General features: G+C 35.9%; 4 long non-coding RNA genes across 5 annotated transcripts in view; 3 read left to right on the forward strand and 1 right to left on the reverse strand.

Moving 5' to 3' along the window:
* The first annotated feature begins 1,449 nt into the window (after nucleotides 1-1,449).
* On the forward strand, nucleotides 1,450-8,891 carry LOC109169208. The gene is made up of 3 exons (XR_002052202.1): nucleotides 1,450-1,481; nucleotides 5,032-5,037; nucleotides 8,812-8,891. It is a non-coding gene; the product is annotated as an uncharacterized LOC109169208 (long non-coding RNA).
* LOC109169209 lies at nucleotides 6,685-8,562 on the forward strand. Its single transcript, XR_002052203.1, has 3 exons — nucleotides 6,685-6,764; nucleotides 6,845-6,901; nucleotides 8,541-8,562. It is a non-coding gene; the product is annotated as an uncharacterized LOC109169209 (long non-coding RNA).
* Nucleotides 8,892-12,771: 3,880 nt separating the features above from the next.
* LOC109169205 overlaps nucleotides 12,772-24,224 on the reverse strand; it is a 76,628-nt gene continuing 65,175 nt past the window's right edge. Inside the window, exons 2-3 of one of the 2 annotated variants that reach the window (XR_002052199.1) lie at nucleotides 14,324-14,418; nucleotides 12,772-13,309 (exon numbers count right to left, since the gene is read on the reverse strand). This is a non-coding gene — a long non-coding RNA (uncharacterized LOC109169205). Of the gene's footprint in view, nucleotides 13,310-13,440; nucleotides 14,419-24,224 lie in introns of both variants that reach the window. The other variant, XR_002052198.1, reaches the window with a different exon arrangement.
* Nucleotides 12,949-24,224, forward strand: part of LOC109169207 — a 73,389-nt gene continuing 62,113 nt past the window's right edge. The window contains exon 1 of the long non-coding RNA XR_002052201.1: nucleotides 12,949-13,022. This is a non-coding gene — a long non-coding RNA (uncharacterized LOC109169207). The remainder of the gene's footprint in view (nucleotides 13,023-24,224) is intronic.

Here is a 24,224-nt window from a genome sequence, read left to right on the forward strand (position 1 = left end):
GTGCAAGTAAAATGTATTACAAGTTCATGTAAAATGTATTATAGGTGCAAGTAAAAATTTACACTGAGCATCAATACTTAGTTGCACATATAGTTCTAAGTAGTTGCACGCATAGTTATAAGTAGTTGCACCTAGGTGTATAAATGTTTGCGAGTGGTTTTCAGGGGTATTACTACCCGCTGAACTCAGATCAATGAATGTTAACAAGGCAAAGTACATGCACTTATAGGTGAAAGTAGGTGCACCATAGTTATAAGTAGTTGCACCTATAGTTATAAATAGTTGCACCTATAGTTATAAGCACACCCAAGTGCATAAATATTTGCGGAAAGTGAATGCTAACAAGGCAAAATTACATGCACTTATAGGTGAAACTAGGTGCACTTGTAAGTGATTTTACTTGCACATCGATGTTCAATTATTTACGAAAATGCCACCGTATTTTTTTTAAGTTATTAGATCTGGACACGTGTCGCACGCTGATTCGTTCGCATATTCCTTCCTGGGAACTTATTCGCACCTGAGTGCATCCATATATATATATATATATATATATATATATATATATATATATATATATATATATATATATATATATATATATATATATATATATATATATATATATATATATATATATATATATATATATATATATATATATATATATATATATATATATATATATACTATTTTGGAAATATGAACTTTGTTATGTGATTTTAAGGAAATAATTTTTGCTACAATGGGCTATTTGATTATAAGAATTATTTTGAACGTTTGGCCAAACTCATGAAGCAACCTACATTTTGTTGTTGGTTATGTTCGGCTTGGAACGTTCCTAATTGCTCATTCCGAATCGTCGAGCTTGACCCATTCCAAATCGTCGAGTCTTTTGAATTCTTTGTTGGAACGTTCCGATCCATTCGGCTCATACTGAATCGTCGAGCCTGACTCATTTCGAATCGTCGAATCTTTTTGGACCATTATGCCAATAATGGTGGTTGTAGGTTGTCAATGAGTCATATGTTGGGGAATGATTTGTGCTTTTGAAAGTGTTGTATTATGAAATATTCTTGATGCCCATGTAGCTAAAGTTTCTTGTTTTGTGAACTTGTGTATAGTACGATGGAAGTATGTTATGACTCCGATATAGTTTAAAGATCGAGTTTTGCATCTAGTTATTACTCTAACGCTTTTTGTTTTATATTGGGGTTATTTGATCCAGGGTTGAGAGGAGTACCATTTACTGGGTTTCCTCATATTCCAGAGTAGTTAAGGACATGTGAAACTAGGAGCCTTAGTCCTACTATTGGAGCTTATCACAGATTTTTGTTTCTTTTGGATATTCCCGTTCACCCTTTGTATTTTGGTAAACCATTGTGCTTGGATTTGGTGCTTGTAATGCATTTTGTCATGCTAGTCTTGATTGTAAATATTTAATAGGGGTGATTTGGTGAGTTTTTAGGGAAGAACTAGTTGTTTATATTTTCCATAAAAGTGAGGAATTAGTATGTATTCAAGTGTTCTTATGAAGGTTCCGAGAGGTATGTATGGCTAGGCTTCGTATTGTTACAGGTTTTCATGTAGCGATATGACCGAGGCATGCCCTAGAAGTGGGGCGTGACAGAGTTGGTATCAGAGCCTACGTTTAAATCTTTAGTTGGTCAAGAACTTAAGTTTGAATTTTTGCAAGATTAGGCTTTAACCTAGTGGCTGATAAGTTTAGGCTTTGAGCAAGTTTTGGATGTGGATCCCTAAACATTTTTTCAAATTTTGTCATACTTTCTCTCTGTTGTGAATTTAGGGATTGTTGTTTTACTATGATTAGGAGGGGTGTTCGTACACGTGGTCGAACTCATCGAGGTAGGCCGTCGACAAATGTGTTGCCTATTCGGAACATACCTGTGGATGTAGGGCCATCAAGGAGTCCCCCAGTTCTTGGAGTGAATCCTGGAGCTACTGCCCCTCTTAGTACAACACCTACGGCTCCCCCAACTACCTTGCCAAATACACCACCATTAGCAACACAAGCAGATATCATTGGGATCAGTATAATTGTAGCTAATATAATTCGACAACATCAAGGACAACAAGATGTCACTACCCAGTCTTCATATTTCTAAAGGTTTAGGCAAGTGAACCCCCCTACCTTTAGTGGTGGCCCATATCCCACATCAGCAAAGAGATGGATTAAGGAATTGGAAAAATTATTTGATGCAATGCAATACCCTAACGACGTCAAGGTAGTAGTAGATATCCCTTTATTGCAAGGGAATGTTGAGCATTGGTGGGAGGTAGAAAGGGATGCCCACCCTGATGGTGTTAATTGGCAAGATTTCAAAAAGGATTTTCTTTGACAATTTCTTCCCTGACAGTTTGAAGACAATCAAGGAAAATGAGTTTCTAGATTTAAAGTAAGGAAGTATCACTGTGTTGGAGTATGCTCACAAGTTTCATGAGTTGGCTAATGTGGTTGCAGGTATTATTCCCCTAAACACTGTGGATGCTTATGTGTTGTGTGATTCTGGTTCTTCGCATTGTTTTATTTCTGAGAAGTTTGCAAAGAGCTTAAATTTGCAAGCTAAGAAGTTGAGTGAACCTTTATATGTTAATACCCCGATGGGGAAGATTGTGGTGACAGACACTTGGTTTCAAGATTGTCATCTACAACTTAATGGGAGCGAGGTGTCAATTGATTTAATTCGACTAGATATGCAGGATTTTGATGTGATATTAGGAATGATTGGCTATCCAAAAACTATGCCTGGCCTTCATTGATTGTGCTCGTAGGAAGGTGGTATTTCAAATTCCTGGGCAACCTATTTTTACTTAGGAACACTTTCCTAGGAGTGGGATGTTGGTTTCGAGGGTGCCACTAAAAGTAATTCCAGCATTGAAGGCTAAGAAATAATTGAGAAAAGGCTATATCGGTTTTTTGGCTTATATAATGGATACCCACCATAAAGAAGTTAAGTTAGATGATATCCCAGTTGTTAAGGAATTTCCGGATGTGTTCCCAGAGCATTTACCTAGATTACCTCTAGATACAGAAATTGAGTTTGAAATAGAGGTTGTTCACGGAACCACTCCAATAACAAAGGCCCCTTACCACATGGAACTATCTGAGCTACGTGAGTTAAAGGTGCAATTGCAAGAGTTGCTTGATATGGGATTTATTAGACCTAGTGTATCCCCTTGGGGTTCACCACTGTTATTTGTGAAGAAAAAAGATGGTAGCTTGCGATTGTGTATTGACTATCAGGAATTGAATAAAGTTACTATGAAGAACAAGTATCCTCTACCTCGCATAGATGATTTATTTGACCAGTTTCAAGGTGCTAAATACTTCTCAAAAATTGATTTGAGATCAGGGTACCATCAATTGAAGGTTAAAGCTAGTGATGTACCCAAGACTGCTTTTAGGACCTGGTATGGCCATTATGAATTTTTTGTGATGTCGTTCGGTTTAACTAATGCTCTTGCTTTCTTTATGGATTTAATGAATAGGCTCCTCAAGCCATTTCTGGACAAATTTGTTGTGGTATTATTGATGACATTTGGTATATTCAAAGAGTAAGGAAGAGCATGCTCAACATCTGAGAATCATCTTGCATACCTTGAAGGAAAATGAATTGCATGCCAAAGTAAGTAAATGTGAATTTTGTCTTAAGGAGGTATCTTTTCTTGGTCATGTGATTTCTATGAACTCGGGTAAAGTTGAAGCGATAACGCAATGGCCGAGACCCACTAATGTCACAGAAATAAGGAGTTTTTTGGGTTTAGCAGGTTAATTCAGGAGATTTGTGAAAGACTTCTCATTAATAGCTATTTTATTGACTCGGTTAACTCAGCAGGGTATTAAGTTTGATTGGGATGAGGAGTGTGAGAAGAGCTTTCAGGAATTAAAGGAAAGATTGGTTAGTGCACCTATCTTAACCCTACCATCTGGGGAAGGAGGATTTGTAATTTATTATGATGCATCAAGAAGAGGATTAGGATGTGCGTTGATGCAAAATGATAAGGTGGTAGCCTATGCCTCCCGACAATTGAAGCCCCATGAAGTTAATTACCCCACTCAGGACTTAGAACTAGCAATTGTGGTATTTGCTTTAAAAATTTGGAGGCACTACCTATATGGAGAATCTTGTCAAATATTCACGGCGGACCACAAGAGTTTGAAGTTCCTCTTTACCTAAAAGGAATTAAACATGAGAAAACGGCGATGGTTGGAGCTAATCAAAGATTACGATATCTCTATTAACTATCATCTAGGTAAGGCTAACGTGGTAGATGACGCTTTAAGTCGTAAGTCCTCCACGGTTAATGTGACAATGGTAACCGCTCAAACCCAATTGTTGAAAGACTTGCAAGATTTGGAAGTTGAGGTTATTTCGCAAGATAAGCAAGGAGGAATTTTGGCAACTATGACTGCAAAACCGGTATTATTAAATCGCATCAAAGCGGCCCAAGTTCTAGATCCTAAGCTCATTAAGATTCGGGAAATAGTTCAAGCGGGTGACCTAAGAGAGTTTGGTATTCACGATGAGGGATCCCTATATTTCAAGTCCCGACTATGCATTCCAAATGATGTTGAGATAAGGAAGGATATTTTAAAGGAGGCTCATCAGTCCCACTTCTCAATACATTTAGGTGCTACCAAAATGTATAGAGATATGAAAAATAATTTCTGGTGGAGTGGTATGAAGCGGGATATTGCTGACTTTGTGGCTAGATTCATGGTATGTCAACAAGTCAAAGCTGAACACCAAAGACCTGCATGATTATTCAAACCCCTAGAGATACTCAGTGGAAGTTGGAACATATATCTATGGATTTTGTGAGTGGATTACCGAACAGTCAGCATGGGAAAAATACCATTTGGGTTATTGTGGATCGACTTACTAAGGTTGCACATTTTTTACCTATTAAGAAGACAACTGCATTGAATGACCTAGCTGAGTTGTATGTGAATGAAATTGTAAGGCTACATGGTGTACCTGTTAGTATAGTATCTGACCGGGACTCTAGATTTGTGTCAAAGTTTTGGTGAAGATTACAAGGAGTCATGGGGACTGAATTAAGATTAAGCACTGCATTTTATCCACAAACAGAGGGGCAAACTGAGAGGACAATTCAGACCATGGAGGATATGTTTCGAGCTTGTGTTTTGGATTTCAAGGGTAGTTGGAGTAAATACTTAACTTTGATTGAGTTTGCATATAACAATAGCTACCAATCAAGTATAGGAATTGCACCATTTGAAGCTTTATATGGAAGGAAGTGTAGATCTCCTTTATATTGGGATGAAGTTGGAGAAAGAAAGATCTTAGGACTAGAACTTGTACAACTCATAGTTGAGAAGATTAAATTAATTAAGAAAAGAATTGAAGCCTCTCAAGACAGGCAAAAGAGCTGGGTTGTCTTGAAAAAAAGAGAATTGGAATTCAAAGTTAGGGATTTGGTGTATTTAAAGGTTTCACCAACTCGAGGAGTAATATGGTTTGGAGAGAAAGCGAAATTAAGTCCACATTACATTAGACCGTTTGAGATTCTGAGTAGAGTTGGTAGTTTGGCTTATGAGCTAGAACTACCACCACAATTAGCTGGAGTTCACAATGTATTCCAAGTATCAATGCTACGGAGGTACATTGCAGATCTGAGTCATGTGGTGGAGTATCAACCACTTCAAGTTAGGGATGACTTAACTTATGAAGAAGTACCTCTTCGCATCATTCATCGAAAGGAACAAGTGTCGAGGTCCCAAGTAATCCCATTTGTTAAAGTGCAATGGTCACATCATACCCCAAGAGAAACAACATGGGAAAAGGAAGATGATATGAAGGATAGATATCCTGAACTCTTCAAGTTTGAAGGTAAGTAAGTTTCGAGGACGAAACTTAATTTAAGGTGGGGAGATTGTAATACCCACTTTCTTATAAATGCAATTATACTTATGTTTTATTAAGTGTCAAAGCTTCTTATTTTGATATTGGATAAAATTACCAAATTAACCTTCTTCACACTTAAAGGATAAGGAACGGCAATTTATATCCTACACCAGGGTGCACATTGCATTGTGCGCCCTGATGCAAAACGACGTCGTTTCAGTTTTTTTTTTTTTTTTTTTTTTTTTTTTCTGAAATTTCGCTACCCTGTGTTCGCGGTTAATTTTCTGTAAAAAAAAATCTTATGTTCAAAAATGTACATAATTTTATACTAGAATACACATAATTGTATAAATGAATGTACATAATTGTATAACAAAATACACATACTTTTTTAAAAAAGATAATACATATAATCTAACATAATACATAATATACATAAACTTTTAACATAATAATAAACATCAACTCTTAACATAATACACAAAAATTTCCTGTTTCGGATGTACATAATTGTATAAAAAAGATGTACATGATTGTAAAAAAAATGTACATAATTGTATAAACAAATACACAGAATTGTATAAACAAATACACACAATTTATAAACAAATACACATAATCGCGTCAATTTCCTACATAACTTACCAAAACGACATCGTTTTGGGAGGCGCGAGACGCACAGTGCTACGCGTGCCGTGGTGCAGGGTATAACGATTGATAAGGAACCACGTTGGCTTTTGGAGAAAGATATCATTTCAAAGGACAAAAAAAAAAACGAGAGGATTGGCTAGAGAGATAGGGGAAGGAAAAACCTTGAAGCTTTGATCTCCATCTTCTTCAAGCTTAGATCTCAAAGTTATTGGAGTATTTTAGGTGAGTATAACCTCTATATTTCACTGTTTTTTAGTTGAGTTTATTATTGGAGCCCTAAGATTTATGTTTGAAAATATTAGGGATTTTTGACAAGGAGGATTTGGGTGAGCTAAATAGCTAAAATTTGGATGTTTTAGGTAAGTGATTAACTCTTCTCTCCTTATTTTACAAAACCCATAACTTATTATGGAATAATCTCCACTACTTTGAATACCCATTTTAGGGTTAGTATGAGTTAAAATATTTTCGACTATGATATGTTTTGGGTCTGAAATGCTAAGCTGAAGTCTGGACTGAAATTGTGTTTAGGTTTGTTGGAACTGTACATGTTTTCGGAATGGTTGTTAAGCTAAATTTTTGACTAAAATTCTCACTATGTGTAGAGACGATAGAATGGTTTGTGGCTACTGTACAGGTGGTAGGCCGTGGTTTCGATGTTATGCTAACATACTGTGTGTTTGTTTCATTTTCCCGTTAGGGTCCGTTTGGAAAGCAGGAAAATGACTTCTGGAAAATGGAAGAAAATGAGTCATTTTCCGAAAAACATTTTCCTTTTCCAGTGTTTGGTTGCATTTGGAAAACTGTTTTGGTGTGTTTGGTTCATTTTCTGGAAAATGAGTAGAATGGTATAATTAAATATTTTAATCCGCCCAAATTTGGCGGAAGTCATTTTCCGCCAAATTGAGCTTATTTTCCCCAGTCGACGGAAAATGTTTTCCGTTGACTGGATTTTCCAGGTGTAGCCAAACACCAAAAACTCGGAAAATGATTTCCAGAAATCATTTTCCGGGTTTCCAAACACAGCCTTAAGCTACTCCAACCCCTTAGAAATTATTTTGGAAAAGATTTATGTACTAAGAAAATTATTAATTTGGGAAGGGTTTATACATTGCATATTTTTTAGTTTGATAAACCTATGATCTATAATTGGAAATATTATGTATCTTGAGGAAAATATGTGACTTGAAAAACTCGGTGCAATAAGTTATGTATTTTTATGCTATTTTGAGAGAATAGTTTGTAATTTGAAAAACTTATGTATTGAGAGTATCATTATAAATTATTGTAAGTTCGGTACAACTCAATTTTAAGAAAGTAAGGGCTTGGGACCCTATTTGGTTAAAATTATATATATATATATATATATATATATATATATATATATATATATATATATATATATATACTATTTTGGAAATATGAACTTTGTTATGTGATTTTAAAGAAATGATTTTTGCTACAATGGACTCTTTGAGAATTTTTTTTAATGTTTGGCTAAACTCATGAGGCAACCTACATTTTGTCGTTGGTTATGTTCGGCTTGGAACGTTTCTAATTGCTCATTCTGAATCGTCGAGCTTGACTCATTCTGAATCGTCGAATCTTTTGAATTCTTTGTTGGAACATTCTATCCGGCTCATTCTGAATCGTCGAGCCTGACTCATTCCGAGTCGTCATGTCTTTTTGGACCATTATGCCGATAATGGTGGTTGTAGGTTTCCAATGAGTCATATGTTAAGGAATGATTTGTGCTTTTAAAAGTGTTGTATTATGAAATATTGTTGATTCCCATGTAGCTAAAGTTTCTTGTTTTGTGAACTTGTGTATAGTATGATGGAAGTATATTATAACTTCGATATAGTTTAAAGATCGAGTTTTGCATCTAGTTATTACTCTAAAGCTTCTTGTTTTATATTGGGGTTACTTGATTCGGGGTTGAGAGGAGTACCACTCACTGGGCATTAGCTCATTATTTGTATTTTCATCATGTTTTAGAGTAGTTAAGGACATGTGAATACCACGACCACAAGTGGTGGGGTCTCGAAGGCGACTTTTGAAACTAGGAGACCTAGTCCTATTATTGGAGCTTATCACAGATTTTTGTTTGTTTTGGATATTCCCGTTCGCCCTTTGTATTTTGGTAAACCATTGTGCTTGGTTTTGGTGCTTGTTGCGTTTTTTCATGCTAGTCTTGATTGTAAATAATTAATAGTGGTGATTTGGTGAGTTTTTTGGAAGAACTAGTTGTTTATATTTGCCATAAAAGTGAGGAATTATTATGTATTCAAGTGTTGTTATGAAGGTTACGAGAGGTATGTATGGCTAGGCTTCGTATTGTTACAGGTTTTCATGTAGCGATATGGTCGGGTCATGTCCTAGAAGTGGGGCGTGACAAAAAGTGTTCAAAATATATAAGTAAACACTAATCTTCTGAAGTTTCAGTGTATCGTAAGTATCAAATACAATCATATATATAAAGGACAATTTTTCCTTTTTTTTTTTTTTTTTTTTTTTTTTTTTTTTTTGTTTACAAGGTACTATTAACAATATTCGACACAATTAGATATATGAGTGCACCTAAAATTCTAAGTACCAATGCTAATTTGACAAAGAAAACTTTAAATAATTAATCTATAAATATATTTATATAAAGCCAAACAAATGTATCACTACGATCATTCGTTGTTTGTCCTTCTAGAGAGAAAGAGAAAGCGAAGGGAGAGGGGGGAAGGGGGATAATTAGTCTATAAATATGTTTATATTAACCCTAACAAACCTATGTTTTCAATATTTCATTGTTTGTCATTCTATATATAGAGAGAGTTGGGGGAGGGGGGTGGCCTGGTGGGGTTCAGAGAGGAGAGAGCTCTCTAGCTCTCTCCTCTCTATCTAGAGGCAAATTTTTTATTATTTTTTTTGAAATTTCTTGACTTCTCTTAATGCGTTCTTTGCTACCAATACGTCATTGTGGAGGTGTTTTTTTTTTTTTTTTTTGTTTTTTTTTTTTTTGTTCTCCTAGTGGAGAAATGGAATGTTGCCTTTTTTTGTCCGAAGGTAGTTTTGTGGTGATGGTAATGGTGGTCTGGGAGTTGTTGATGGAGAAATATTAGGTGGAAGATCTAAAGAGTAATGGTATTTTGAAAGTTGGACAATGCTTTGTTGGGGATGATCTACAAGTTCTTGTATATGGTTAACGGATTTCAAAAGTGAATTAGGGAATTGTGGAGGAGTTTTATGCTAATAGGGGCTAACACTAAAAACTTTAGAGAGAGAGTTAGTTCTTTCCCCTCTCTATAGAGGCTCATGTGTCGTCTGCTATCAAGAGGATTTGGGTGGGTGGATGGGGGTTAACTCTTTCTTATCTTTCTTTTTTTTTTCAGTGTCGTTCCATTAAAAATAGAAGTCATGTCTAATAGTTTAATATGGACCTTCATCTTCTTTCTTTTTTTTTTTTTTTTGTTTTGAGATGCAATTTAAATATAATAGAGTAAACTGCAAAGACAAAAACAATAATATTGAGACAAGAACATAGGGGGGGGGAGGGGGGGGAGACAATTTTTAAATATTTAAATTTCGCTATAACGATAGAAATTTCTATTTATAAAGGTAATAAACATGATCTCAAAAGACCTTAAAAGATAGAGATAGAAGTCTAGAAGATATAGAAAATCTCCTGAGATAATTGAGTTCAAATCTATTTGGACTACAAGTTATTATATTCTATAACAAAAATAAAAATGCAATTAAATTTTTTTGTCCAAATATATTGCATAAAAAATTAACAAAGAAATAATAAAATTCAAAAGTTAATATAAAAATGCAATTTTTTGTTCATATTTAAATAGAAAATTATTCCCCAAAATTTTGATTTCATATTTAAATACAAAATCTTTCACTAAATTTCAATGTCAATTGCTTCTAATATTTTATTTCCATTTAAAATTAAGACCAATCTATAAGTTAAAAAAATAATAATTATTTAGTATAAAAAATAATAGATTATATCTAAAGTATTTTTAAAAAAAAAATAAATTGAGCCCCAAAAATTGGGGGCCTTGTGCGGTCGCACCGGCAAAACATGGCCGGGACCGGCCTTGTTTTTTCCCCTCCTAGTGGAGAAGGGGAATGTTGTCTTTGCTACCAATACGCCAGTGTGGAGGTGCTTTTATTTTTATTTTTTTATTTTTTATTTTTGTTCTCCTTGTGGAGAAATGTAATGTTGCCATTTTTGTCCGAAGGTAGTTTTGTGGTGATAGAGAAATATTAAGTGGAAGATCTAAAGAATAATGGTATTTTGAAAGTTGGACAATTCTTTGTTGGCGATGGATCTATAAATTCTTGGATGTGGTTCAGGGATTTCAAAAGTGAATTAGGAAATTGTGGAGGAGTTTTATGCTAACAGGGGCTGACTCCAGAAACAATGGAGATGACTAAAAACTTTAGAGAGAGAGAGAGAGAGAGAGAGAGAGAGTTAGTTCTTTCCGCTCTATATAGGCTTTTTTTCTTGAAATTTTTTGGCTTCTATTTGTGTGTCGTCTCCTATCAAGAGGATTTGGGTGGGTGGATTGGGGAGGGGGAGGGGGTGCATAACTCTTTCTTATCTTTTTTTTTTTTTCCCTCCTAGTGGAGAAGGGGAATATTGTCTTTTTGGTCCGGACGTAGTTTGTGGCAATGCTAATGGTGAGAGTTGGTGATGGATGAGTGTTAGGCGGGAGATCTAAGTGGTAATGGTGCTTTGAAGGATCGATAAGGCTTTGCTTCCGATAGATCTACAAGAATTTTTGTATGTAGTACAGTGTAGTTAAAGGTCAGTTTTCAAAAGTAATTTTAGAGAGTTTTGGATGAGTTTTACACCAATAGTGGCCGACACATGAGGGCTTTGGGGAGAGCATAAGTTCTTTCTTATCTTTTTTTTTTTCCTCCTACTCGAGAAAGGGAATATTGCCTTTTTGGTCCGAAAGTAGTTATGTGGCAATGGAATGGTGAGAGTTGGACAAGGCCTTATTGGTGATGCAATGTATTAGGTGGGAAATCTAAGGAGTAATGGTGTTTTGAAGGTTGGACAAGGCCTTATGGGTGATGGATCTACGAATTTTTATATGTGATTAAGGGGTTTTAAAAGTGAACTTAGGGAGTAATGGAGGACTTTTACAACAATAGTGGTTGACACTTGACACATGAAACAATGATGATGACTATAAACTTTAGAGACTAAGCTAGTCTCACCCCCTCACCCGTGCGGGTACCAAGAAAGCTTTGGGGAAGGCAGCAACTCGTTCTTATAAAGTAGTTTTGTGGTATTGGTAATGTTGGGAGTTGGTGATAGGTGAGTATTAGGTGGGAGATCTAAGGAGTAATGATGTGATAAAGGTTGGACAAGGCTTTGCTGGTGATGAATCTACAAGTTTTTGTTTGTGATTAAAGGGTTTCAAAAGTAAATTTAGGTGGTTATGGAGGAGTTTTACACCAAATAGTGGTTGACACATGAAACAATGGTGACTACAAACTTTAGAAGTTCGTTGAAGTAACTGCGGCAGCCAAACAAAGGTGTTACATATGCTTAAGCAAGAACCTAGGGTTTGCGAATAAGTGGGTCTAGTTTTCTATTTTAGTATAATTTTATTTTGTATTTTTGGTTTTTTTTTTCTTTTTATGAATTTTAAAGTTGTTGGACATTTTTCTATCATTTTAATTGTGTTGTGCTTTTAATTATGTATGAAACATTATTGTTAATGCATCCTTTTATAGTAAACAAATCTATTATTTGCAATGTATGCTTTCACAATTAACAAATCTATTATATGCTTAACTCAAATGACAAATGAATTGCTAATATAATTACTAAATTAGAAGCTTGACCTGACTCAATATGTATCCTAATCCTAATTCTAAAATGGCTCTATGGTCAAGTCCTATCCCAATTCTGAAATGACTCTATGGTCAAGTCCAATCCCAATTCTAAAATGGCTCTATGGTCAAGTCCTAAATGCATTAGGGCCCATAATCTCACCTATAGGCCAACGATGGATCATTTCATAATAAACCATTCTTCTACCATTTGCATTCCTTCAATGGATTATTTCATAGTAAACCTTTCTTCTTCCTTTTGCATCCCTTTCTTAGTTTCTCCCCTTTTAATCTTGTCTATCTTAATTTCATTTTCTTTATACTTTATGAAGCTCAAACTTTAAAATTTTGAAAATCATAAGCATACCACACCATTGGATAGAGAAGAAATAAAGACAACAATTTTGCCTCTTAAAACCCGAATTCATAATGCCAATATTTCAAGTTCGAAATTTACATCAGACCCAAGTATGAGCAATATTAAAGAAATAATTTGCATGGTGGTCATCAGCATTTCTCTTTTTCCTTCCAAAAATGTGTTGAAAGCTTCAAGCTTCTCTGACTTAATTCCATTCAGGTGCATAATTGTGGGTTTAACGCTAGGTAACAAAGCTTGAGATACAAGAATCGGTAATGGAAAATGAAATGCCAAAACATTATTTAGCATTAAAAGCTAACATGTGGTCAAAGTATCAGGTCTGGTAACTGTCACTGGACTATACAAAACATCATAACGAAATCATAAAATACAAATGAGTGAAAGAACAAACCTGAACAACCTGTCACACAAGAGTTGACTCAGTGATGGACTCACCAAGCAGCACCAAACAGCCACCTTCCAGCAGCCAATTTCCAGCAAGCTAAACAACCAAAAAATCATCATTACCCCCCTTTGACTCCAAAACATCATTTTTCACCTAAACAACCAAAAAATCACTTCAAAATCCATAATCCCCCAAAAATCAAATCTCAATCAAGGAATAAATTAACATGAAGGATAATTATATAAATAAAGTGAGGAAAATGCATATTTAGTTGTAAATTTTACACAATGATTCAAGAAGAGAATGCAAACTCCACGCATGATGTCGAGCTGCTTGAGAGTGCGAAAATAATGAAGAAAAAGAAGTACCATGATATGCCTGAAGAGCATTTAACTACTAAAATAAAGGAATTTTTAGAGGGTGGTAAGCATTTCATTGTCCTGGATGATGTGTGGACCACAAGACTAGAAATATTTGAAAAATGTTTTTCTCAATAACATGAGAGGGAGTAGAATCTCTTAATAACTCGGCATGAGAATGTAGCTATATATGCAGATTCTGCTTGTAAGTCACACACTCTTTAAAATTTTAAAGAAATGATGAAAGTTGGGAGTTACTAGAAGAAGGTTTTTCTCAAGGAAAGTTGTCCTTTTGAGCTAAAAGAGGGCAGAAACATATATAGCTATAAAGTGCAATGGATTACCACTTGCAATAGCAATTGTTGCTAGTGTATTGGACAAAGACACCAACAATCACTACTTCTGCAAGTGGGAGTCCACCGCATTTTATAGCAATGCATTCCCCGTCCCTTTCAAGCCCAATAAAGCAACTTTCATTGATAAAACCCTTCCTCAACAGTAACTCCAACTATCCTCATTTCTTACAAATTTTGAAGGGTGCAGTTTACGAGAAGGTATCTGCGTATAGCTGCATGCCCATGCTAAGTTGTGAAGAGGACTCTATTGCCTCCCATTTTGTTGGAGAAAACAAATTTCAAGTAATTCCTGTCTTGCTTGGTCTACACATCATCCACAACAACAAAATACTTCCAACCTTTTAAGCCTCCTTTATTAGCTATCTGTGCTATTCAAACACATCATGATATTCTTTTTCTTCTTGGTAAAGTTACTCCCAAGATGTTGATTAATTTCTGCCCTTGAAACATACATCCAAAGGTGAGTTCACAACAATCCTTTATAGTTGTTGCCCCTCTATCAAACCCCATCACATCATCTTCTTCCTTCCACCACACAACAGGAGCCCTGTTAACAAATTTAAGAAAATTAAGTCGAGTAAAAATAAAAGATTGACTTCAAAATGGCACAATTTCTTTAAGATATTACCGTTATCCTCACAATAAAAATCAAAATGAAGTTAATAATGGGAAGGTTCACTAGAAAAATCCCTTTGAACCTTATGTAATGATCATAAGCTACTTTAACACTTTATCTTATGCTTATCAACATTTTTTTGAGCATGATTACTAGGCTTTATGTCAATCTGTTAAGTACAAATAGTTCCAAAATCCATACATACTCGAATCATTTCCAGCAAACTATAAACAAAAAAGGCTAAAAGGGTAATATGATAGCACTGAAGATAACAAGAAGATATTATGGTAGGATATTTGAAGCTAGAGGAAAATGAGTAATTGGAAATAAATTACTAGAATAAATAAAATAAAATAAAATAATAAAACACCCAAATTTCACACTCATTACTAGTGAACTAACAACCAGTTTTGAAACTAATAATCTAATTAAAATTCCATTTTGAGCTTTTCAGAGTATAAATTCCAGATTGACATAAAAGATCGATTATTGACCCATTGAGGTACTTGAATCTTGTGATACCTTTCTTTAGAGGAACTTAGGGTTTAAGCCCGATTGGCCTAACGCTAGCACTGTGCTCTCTTCTAATCTTGTGCATCTTTCCCGATTGGCCTCGATCTCCTTTGCAGCATCGGCCTTTGACTAATAAGCAACTTCGCGGCGGAGAAAATGAAATATTGATGAAAAAGAACTGTAAATTTTGAGGATTGAAACCTCAGAGGCTGAGAGAGATCGTTTAATTGAGAGAAGAGATAGAGAGAGTGTCTTAAGATATTTGTGTTGACTGCGGACCCTAAAAGGCTAAACCCGCCCCGATGATTTTTATTTTTTATTTTTTATTTTTATTTTAAATATGGGTGTAGATGGATAATTCTATTTGCACCACTCATGCATGGACACAGAGGTAGATCCATAATATCTATACTGTAGATTCATAATTTTTTTTTTGAAAACGTAGATTCATAATTTTGTTTTTCGTTTGTTGTTACAGATATTATGAATCAATAGTACAGAAATTATGAATCTACAGTATAGAAATTATGAATCTACAGTATAGATATAGAAATTATGAATCTACAGTACAGAAATTGTAAATTTACAGTATAGATGTTATGAATTTACAGTATAGAAATTATGAATCTACAGCTTAGAAATTATGAATCTATCCCGTTAACAACAAATGAAAAACAAAATTATGAATCTACATTTAAAAAAAAAAAAAATTATGAATCTACAGTATAGAAATTATGGATCTACCCATGTGTTCACCATGCGGATGGTGAACACGTTTCCACAGCATAACTATTGATTTGATATTTACATCACCCCTTTAATAGGTATAATAGTTTTATTGGTGATGCAAATAGAAAAGTCCACCATCATTAAATGTGGTCAATATTAATATTTATTATTTATTTTTTTAACAATCAAAATATTAATTAAAAAAAAGGGAAAAGTGTCAAATTGGCCCCCTAAGTCAAATGGATAGTGCAATTGGGTCCCCTAAGTGAAAAAAGCTCCATTTAAGTCCCCTAAACCGGTAAAATTGTTCAATTAAGTCCAATATGACTTGTTTATCAGGTTAAATCGATATGGTGTTGACACGTGTCCTTCTTATTTTATTTTTTAAAATAAATATTTTTTATTTATTAAAAATTAAAAATATTATTTATTATAAATTAATTAATTAAAATAATAATAATAATTACAAATTTAAAAAATAAAAAAAAAAAAAAAAAAAAAAAAAAAACAGCCACCGGCTGTCTGCACTGGACAACTAGTGGCTATCCTCCTTCTTCACGATCATCTAAGGAAGGCGGCCATGGACGTTTGGCCGTCTTCCTTAGACGGCCGTACGGCCACGGCTGTGCGTGAAGAAAGAAGACAACCACCAGCTGTCCGGCGCGGACAACCGGTGGCTGTTTTTTTTTTAATTTTTTAATTTTTAAAATATTATTATTTTTAAAATTAATTAATAAAAAAATAATATTTTTAATAAATAAAAAGTATTTATTTTTAAAAATAAAATAAAAAAGACACATGTCAACACCATATCGATTTAACCTGTTAAACAAGTCATATTGAACTTAATTGAACAATTTTACAGGTTTAGGTGACTTGAATGAAGCTTTTTTCACTTTGGGGACCCAATTGCACTATCCACTTGACTTAGGGGGCCAATTTGACACTTTTCAGATGTGAAGATGAACTCGTCGCCTTCTCAACGGAGAAGGCAGCCCAGTTTAAAAAAAAAAATTTAAAAAAATTAGAATTTCTCGTCACCTTCTCGTGTGAGAAGGCAGCCTAGTGAGTCGCTTTCTCACCTACCTGGATTGCCTTCTCCGTTGAGAAGGCAACCCGAGAAGCAACCCAGGTAGAAAGCTACCTGGGTTGCCTTCTCCGGTGAGGTGGCGATCCACTAGGCTGCCTTCTCACCGAAGAAGGTGACGGGTTTATCTTCTTCTTCTTTTTTTGTAATTTATTTATTTAATATTTTAATTAATTAAATTTTAAATTTAAAAATTATTAATTATACCTCATAAATGAGGTTTGACCAAGGTGGTGTAAATAATAAAATGAATTCTCATTTGACTATTTATACAACCTATTTAATTATTAAAAGTTTTCACCTTTTTACAATTTCAGGATACTGTATACCCACTTTTGACCAAAGGGTGGTGCAAATAGGAACACCTGTGTAGATACCACTTTAAGGCTTTATCGCTTTAGAGAAATCATAATAGACGAATTTTCAATGATTTTTGTAGTTTTTTTTTTCCGGCAAAAGATTGGTTTTTTTGTGGGTCTCGAAAGAGATCGAAAGTGGAAATGAGCGGCACAATTCCTGTATAAACAGCGCCGAGTCACTGCACACACCGGCTAGCGCATTAACTGCTTTGTTTTTTTCTTTTTCTTTTTTCTTTCTGCGTCAGAGGTAATAATATTATAAAATAGTGTAATACAATTCTAATAGAACATATGGTTTCCTACTTTCATATTCGTACTATAATTCTACATCAAAATTCTTATTCGTAATATAGTAGGACAATCTATATATCTATATCTATATATCTACTAGTTTTTTTACGCACTTTGCGCGAATAGAATACGAATGGAATAATGCCCAATGATTATTTTTAAATAAGTATTTCAAAGTATATCAATGCAATATTATATCGGAGATGTTCATGCATAGGTAAATAAATATTGAATTTGTTTATTTAAATCGGTAATTTAAAGTATATAAATGCAAGATAATAGATGAGAGATTGATTATATTGTCACTAAAATAAATGTTTGCAACTTTGTAATAACGTTAGTCTAAATACTTAGTCTAAAAATGATAGTCTAAATAAATACTACTTTTGATTTAAATTTTTTAATTCTCTTTTGGGTAGCATTGTCATTGTCTTCATCTTCAGTACATGTCCTTTTTTTTTTTTTTTTATTATTATTGGTAGTGTGTTATGTGCAATTGAGTTATTGGTGGTAGCATAGATGGATTCATCGTGCAATGAGATTATGGTGTAGGAAGCTTTATATTTGCCTTGTTGTGTATATGATGGGATCTTAGTTGTACTATTAACTATTTATCTTACAAGCATCTATTGATATTTTGTACTGGTAGTTTTTCCCCTACATGTTTCATGCGTCGTGAGATGTGTGTAATAGGTTATCATGTGAAAGTATTGAACAAAATATTAATATTTATTATATTTGTATAAAATACTTGGAAAATAAATATATATATAACATATTTTGTATTATAAATTTGATAAGTTTTTAAATTTTTTTTAAGGGAAAAAACGTCATTGTATTAATAACAAGGTATCAAATGTTGAATACAAGCAAGTAGGACATCAGTAAACCAAATAAGAGGATCAGGCTGTGAAGAAACTTCTCTGCTAACACATGAGCAAGCTTATTCGCTGATCTATGAATATAATGAAACGACACATTCTCAAACTGTCGTTGTAGGATAGAACATTCTTGAGGACACAACCTGCATAGGAGTTATCGGTAGCCATAGTCTTCAACGATGAGCACACAAGTTGGCAATCCGAGAAAATCACCAGCTTCCTCTGTTGGTCCCGATAGAATGTAATGAGAATCTAGAGGGGGGGGGGGGTGAATAGACTCTTTTCGTGAAATGCCCTAAAAGACACCTTTCGGTGTTTTGGCGCAGCGGATAAGATAGATTAGTTATAAAAGCTTTGCACGAGTTTACTTGATTAGGAAGACTCTCGGTAAGGAGATAAATGAAATGATATGAAAGCAGAAAATAAATGCGTAAGAGAGATAGGAGGGACACGAGATTTTATAGTGGTTCGGCTAAACGTTGCCTACTCCACTCTTCTTCCACAACTGCTGGAAGGATTGCACTATCACTCTTTAGTACAATTACACAAAGACTTCCTTGATCACTAAGCCGGACAACCTTCGTAGGTTTTTCAACTCCTCGAGTTTACTCCGCCTCTATCAACTTCTTCTCTTGAGTTGAGGTTGGTAGAAAAATAATTTCTTGATTTCTCCAACGATGAAGTCTTGACTGCGTGAGATGATTGCTTCGAACAAATGCAAGACTTCCTTTAAGGTGTAAGAAAATGATCAATGATCTTCTTCAAGTAACTTAGCACCTTAAGAACTGGTTCACAAAAGCTTTTGGGGATTTGAGAAATTTCAAGAGCTTTCGTAAATAAGTAAGTCGAGTGATAATGAACCAGCACCTTCTTAGTTGATGAAGGTGGGTTTATATAGGTGATGAAAATTCATCCGTTTGAGGGAGATGAAATTTTTGAACCTTTTAACCATTGGACAAGGACCGGGGAGCCTCATGCATTAAATGCTCCATTAATGCGGTGGTACTTTATAGCCGTTTGAAGGTATGGGAGGCATTAGGGTTTTGTCTTTTAGCTTCAGAAGATGGTACACCCTCATTTAATGCTCCTTGGTAATCGAGTGCCTTATTGAGGTCCTTAATGTCCTAGGATGTTGTCAAATCAGACAGAGAGGACATTCTTCTTGTCGTTGATGAGAAAGAATGCTTGTTGAGATTGTCTTGAAAGGTCTGTCATTTCGTTGACAACTTCTGCTTTACTTTCGTTGCTGTGGATCATGTCTTGCTGTGGATCATGTCTTGAGTCTTCTTTCATCTTGGACACCCTATCAACTACACATAACTCATTTTCGTGTGTTTGTCTAGCTTAACACGAATTACATGAGAGTTACGGCAACTCTCGTCTAGGACGAAAGTAGCGATTGAAAATTTTAAGAATTAGGGGTCTACTTTCTACGTTACATTGGTATCATCAAAATCCTAATACAAAGTTCCTAACAATTTCCCCCTTTTTGATGATGCCAAAACCTATACTCTTCTTATAAGGCTGATAAAGATTCCATAAGGAATTTTCTATTATAAAACAGCCATACTCGAGAGTTTACAAGTCCTTTCTAGATAAGAGCGATAAAAGAAAGACAAGGACCAATAACTCAGACAAGTGGCACGAGATGTGTGACAATGAGAGTTTCATATATAAAGATGTGATCATTACAAAAACTTTATGATGAAAACAGAACGAAAGGTAACTTACATTTCTAAGAGCTTTGACTTCTGCTGAGCTTCTTCCTTGTTTTCTTGGTCATCCCTTTCCTTTTGTAGCTTTTGCATCCTGTTGAAGTCTATCTTCTCATTGATCTTTGCTCTGAAGATTCTGATTGGATTAGTCCTGACAAGCTCTTCATGTTCACCCTTAATATTCAGGCTTGTGTAGTTGTTATAGGCTTCCCGAATGTTGCTTCCTTCAACAATTCCAGACTTCCACCACGAAATTAGCTCAAAAGAATTCATGCCTTCTTGATAGCTTTTTCCTGACTCTTTATGCACTTTGAAAGCTGCATTGTGAATGACATTCTGTGGAGAGTCTTTGGTTATGGTTGACAGATCTTCAATGAGATTTCTGATCCTTTCTCTTTCCCTTGCTTCATCATCTCTTCTTCTTATTTCTTCATCATGCTTCTTCCCCAGCTCTCTACTTTCTCTTTTGATTCTCTCGTTTTGGGTGCTCATGTGATTTTGTCTTGTATAATTGTCCTTTGTTTTCAACCAAGTAGGATTATTGCAACCCTCAAAACGTTTGCCACTGCCTTCTTCATATGGAACAAAGTCTACAAAGTTTCCAATTCCATCCATAGTGACTTTGTTGTCTCTCATGAGTCTCTGCCTTAGTTTCGTCTGTTCTCTCTTGGGCAGACCTGTGAAGATGTACTTAGCTTCAGAACCGAAAGATTGGCGAGGCTTAAGAGTTCTGGTTTGGTATCGACCATGGTATCTTCGACCACGAGACTGACCACGAGACCTGGATGGTTGATGAGATGAATTTGGGTTCCTTCGACCAGAATCTCTTGGTGTTCGAGAGAGAGAGAGTGTCTTCCTTCTGGAGTTTGATCTTTCGTGTTATCTCTCGGCTGATTATCTCTCGGCTGATCATCATCCTTATTGTTGTCGTCATTTCTCTTTTCCCCCTTTTTGGCATCATCGGCACAAGTAGTAGGAGGTATATAGGAAACCTTATTGATTGCAACCAAGATATCCTGAGCATACCTGAGAATTTGAAGAGCATATTCTCCTAGTTGATACGAATTGTCATGAAAAGTATCAATCTTTGTACAAGCTAGGTCAACACGCTCTTTGAGACTGAAATGAGAGTGTTTGATCTCGTGTTGTTGCCGTGCAACCTTGTTTGTGGCAGTTTCAAGATCATGGAGCTTTTTTGCCATTCTCTCAAGGATCTTGTGATCTGATTGACTTTGTTGTTGCGGTTGAGGCTGTGTAGGAGGTGGAGGCTGAGGTTGAGATTGTGCACCTATCAGAAAATCGACCTTTTTGCACAAATCATCCAGAACTTTCGTGTCCTTTTCTCGTAGAGTCAAGTAGGATTTGTGTATGGTCTCGGCTGTATGAACCGTTCCTCTCATGAGGTTCATGATAGTCCGTGGGGAATCTGCAGACGATTCGACCTCAATGTTCGTTGGTGTTGTGTCCGTGTGTTCATCTTGAGGTGGTGCTTCCCTTTTTCCACCACTTGCTGAGCCAGGTGAGGCTTCCATTTTGTCCTCATGTATTTTGTCTTTCTCTTGGTTGATTGGAGTTTCGTCCATAGGTTGGACATGTGGAACAATGGCTCGAGACAGATTTTCATGATATTTACTCGAAGCTTCGTCCTGGTCATCGCTGTCAAAGGGTAATTTTCTTAATGGAGATCTTTGAGGACAGGTGTCATAGTCAGGGCCAATCAAAATTGTATGACTGTCTTCGGGTTCTTCTTCTTGAGCACCTGTATTACCCAACTGATCATCATGATCATCGTCATCATCCTCATCATCGTTGTCATCTGTATCGACAACATCATCTTCATCATTATCTTCATCATCATCTTCATCACTTTCTTCTTCTTCAATCTCTCTTCCATGTGCATCTTTCGCGCCACTAACATTGTAGTTAGGATCATTTCGATGCTCCTTTTCCATGGTAGCTTTGATCTTTGAGAGCAACATGACATAACGTAGCTGTTTCAATTCAGCTTCAACTGATGGATCCAAAGGAGGCTTGTTGAGAGGCACGACAAGTGGGGCTTTGTCCTTCCCGAGTGTGCGATGTGTTATCTTGTAGGAGTATACTCGGTTAATTTCTTCAATCCGTAGAGCCTTGCAAACATCATCTGTTTCAATCAATTTCAATGCAAACTCTTCTTCGTCTTGCATTGCTTCAAAGGTTTCGAGGAAGGACCTTAGAGGTGCAGTGCGCCACTTTTGCCATTGCAAAACTCGTTGGTAATCTCTTTCAATGGATTCTCTAAGAAGTTGATCTGGTGAAGGTTCAGGAACAGTTACTTCAAGAGCTGGGACAGATGGCTTCGGGACAGTCGGAGTTGCTACTTTCACAGCTGTTGTCTCGTCTACCAACACAGGTTCTTGTGTCAGAATTACCTGCTCTGTATTGGTAGGTTCTTGTGGATGAGAAGTTGCAGCAACTAAAGCTTCAGACGCTTCTTTCGACTTTTCCGGTGAACCAAGATCTTGTGGAAGATTTAAGCATCTAGCCTCCATATCTACATCAGCAGGTTCTTGTGTCAACTCACGAAGGAGTTGCTCTGCCAAAGTAGGTTCTTGTGTATGGTGATCTTGAGGAGAACTAAGATTAGCTTCGGGTTCTTGAACATCAGAGATTCTTTCGGGAAGTGCATCTTTCGATTGAGGTTCCCCCTCAAAAAGTGCTTCTTTCGTGACTTCTTCCCCCCTGTGGAGATGCTTCTTTCGAGATTCCTTCTTTCGGTGTAAGACTTTTCTCCTGGGAAGGCTTCAGTTTTACGGGGGACCGAAAATGACCCCTTTTTCTGGATCTTGTAAGAATCAGATTGTCTTCGTCTTCAGATGAATCTTTTACAAAGATTGTTTCTGGTGGTGGAGTGGGTGGAACAGGATCTTTCTTCTCTTGTGGAGGAACTGGAACAGATGGAGTGGCTTCTGTCTTCTTTGCCGTACTCCGAGAGGAATGTTTTTCTCGCTTTTGTCGTTTCGGCTTGGGTTGATTATCTTCCAAAACCTTAGGAGTTCTTGACTTCCTCTTTGTTTTAACCTGTTCAATAGGAATTCCTAACTCCAACGCCTTCTGCTTATCATACCCTGATGGTTTCTATTTCATGTGACAAACTTTCTGTCCAGGCGGAATTCCTGGGCGCAATATGACTCCTTTTGTTGCAAGAAGATGGCTTATCACAAAGCCAAACCCCAACTTCTTTGTGATATCTCCTGGACTTTTCCTATGAAAAGTGATGGTGTGAGCAATGTTGTTGAAGACAATCTTAGACCAGTCGACTTTAAATTCATTCAGAAAAGCATGCATCATTTTCAACTTCTCCTTCGTCACATCATCAGTGCCCAAAGTCTTGTGATCAACGATTTTGTTGAAAATATCAACAGTGAACTCATAATCTAGCCGGAACCATTTCTTCTTCAACGGCCATGTGATTTCGTTCTTAGTGGGGGCTTCACTGTGCTTGATAGATTCATAGAAATCTTCTGGGTCGAGATGATAATAGATGATATCAGACTTGTAGGTTTCATCTCTTTGTGGAAATCCGTAGGTTGATCTAACGTCTTCTGAGGTAAAGACCACATGATGATTATTGACCCTAGAAGTAATGGTGATAATCAGATGATATAGAAGCGTTCATGTAGAACTGAGTAACGTCAAGAGGATGCCATAAGGTGTATTGGTGTGTGATGAGACCATATAACCCTGTTTCTGTGAGAAGACGAATGATGTTCTCGCCAAATCTTCTATTCAAGATGTATTTAAGAAAGCCATGCGCGTCCCACATACTACCTCCGACAATAAAAGGTACTCTAGATTCGATGAACCTTAAATCTTCAGTTGGAAAACTTGGGATTTCCAGAACGGATGGTGTTTCTGGTTTCTTATCAGTGGGTGTAGCTTGTTTGTCCGCCATTGTTGAGGATTAGAGATACTGAGGGTTGAGATAGATGTGAAAAGATTTTGAAAAAGGTAAGGTATTATGAGAGGAGGTTTTAAGTAGGGTTTTATTGGACTGCGGATAGCCTTTCACGGGTAACCCATTTACAAATGGATTATTTGAATTTCTAAAAACCTACCGGTTCTTCTTCTCTAAAAGGTAACTGATCATAGTGGGGGTTTGATAAGATCGTGTGCAGATCAA

This window comes from Ipomoea nil, unplaced genomic scaffold (assembly GCF_001879475.1).
Source record: "Ipomoea nil cultivar Tokyo-kokei standard unplaced genomic scaffold, Asagao_1.1 scaffold3256, whole genome shotgun sequence".
NCBI lineage: Eukaryota > Viridiplantae > Streptophyta > Magnoliopsida > Solanales > Convolvulaceae > Ipomoea > Ipomoea nil.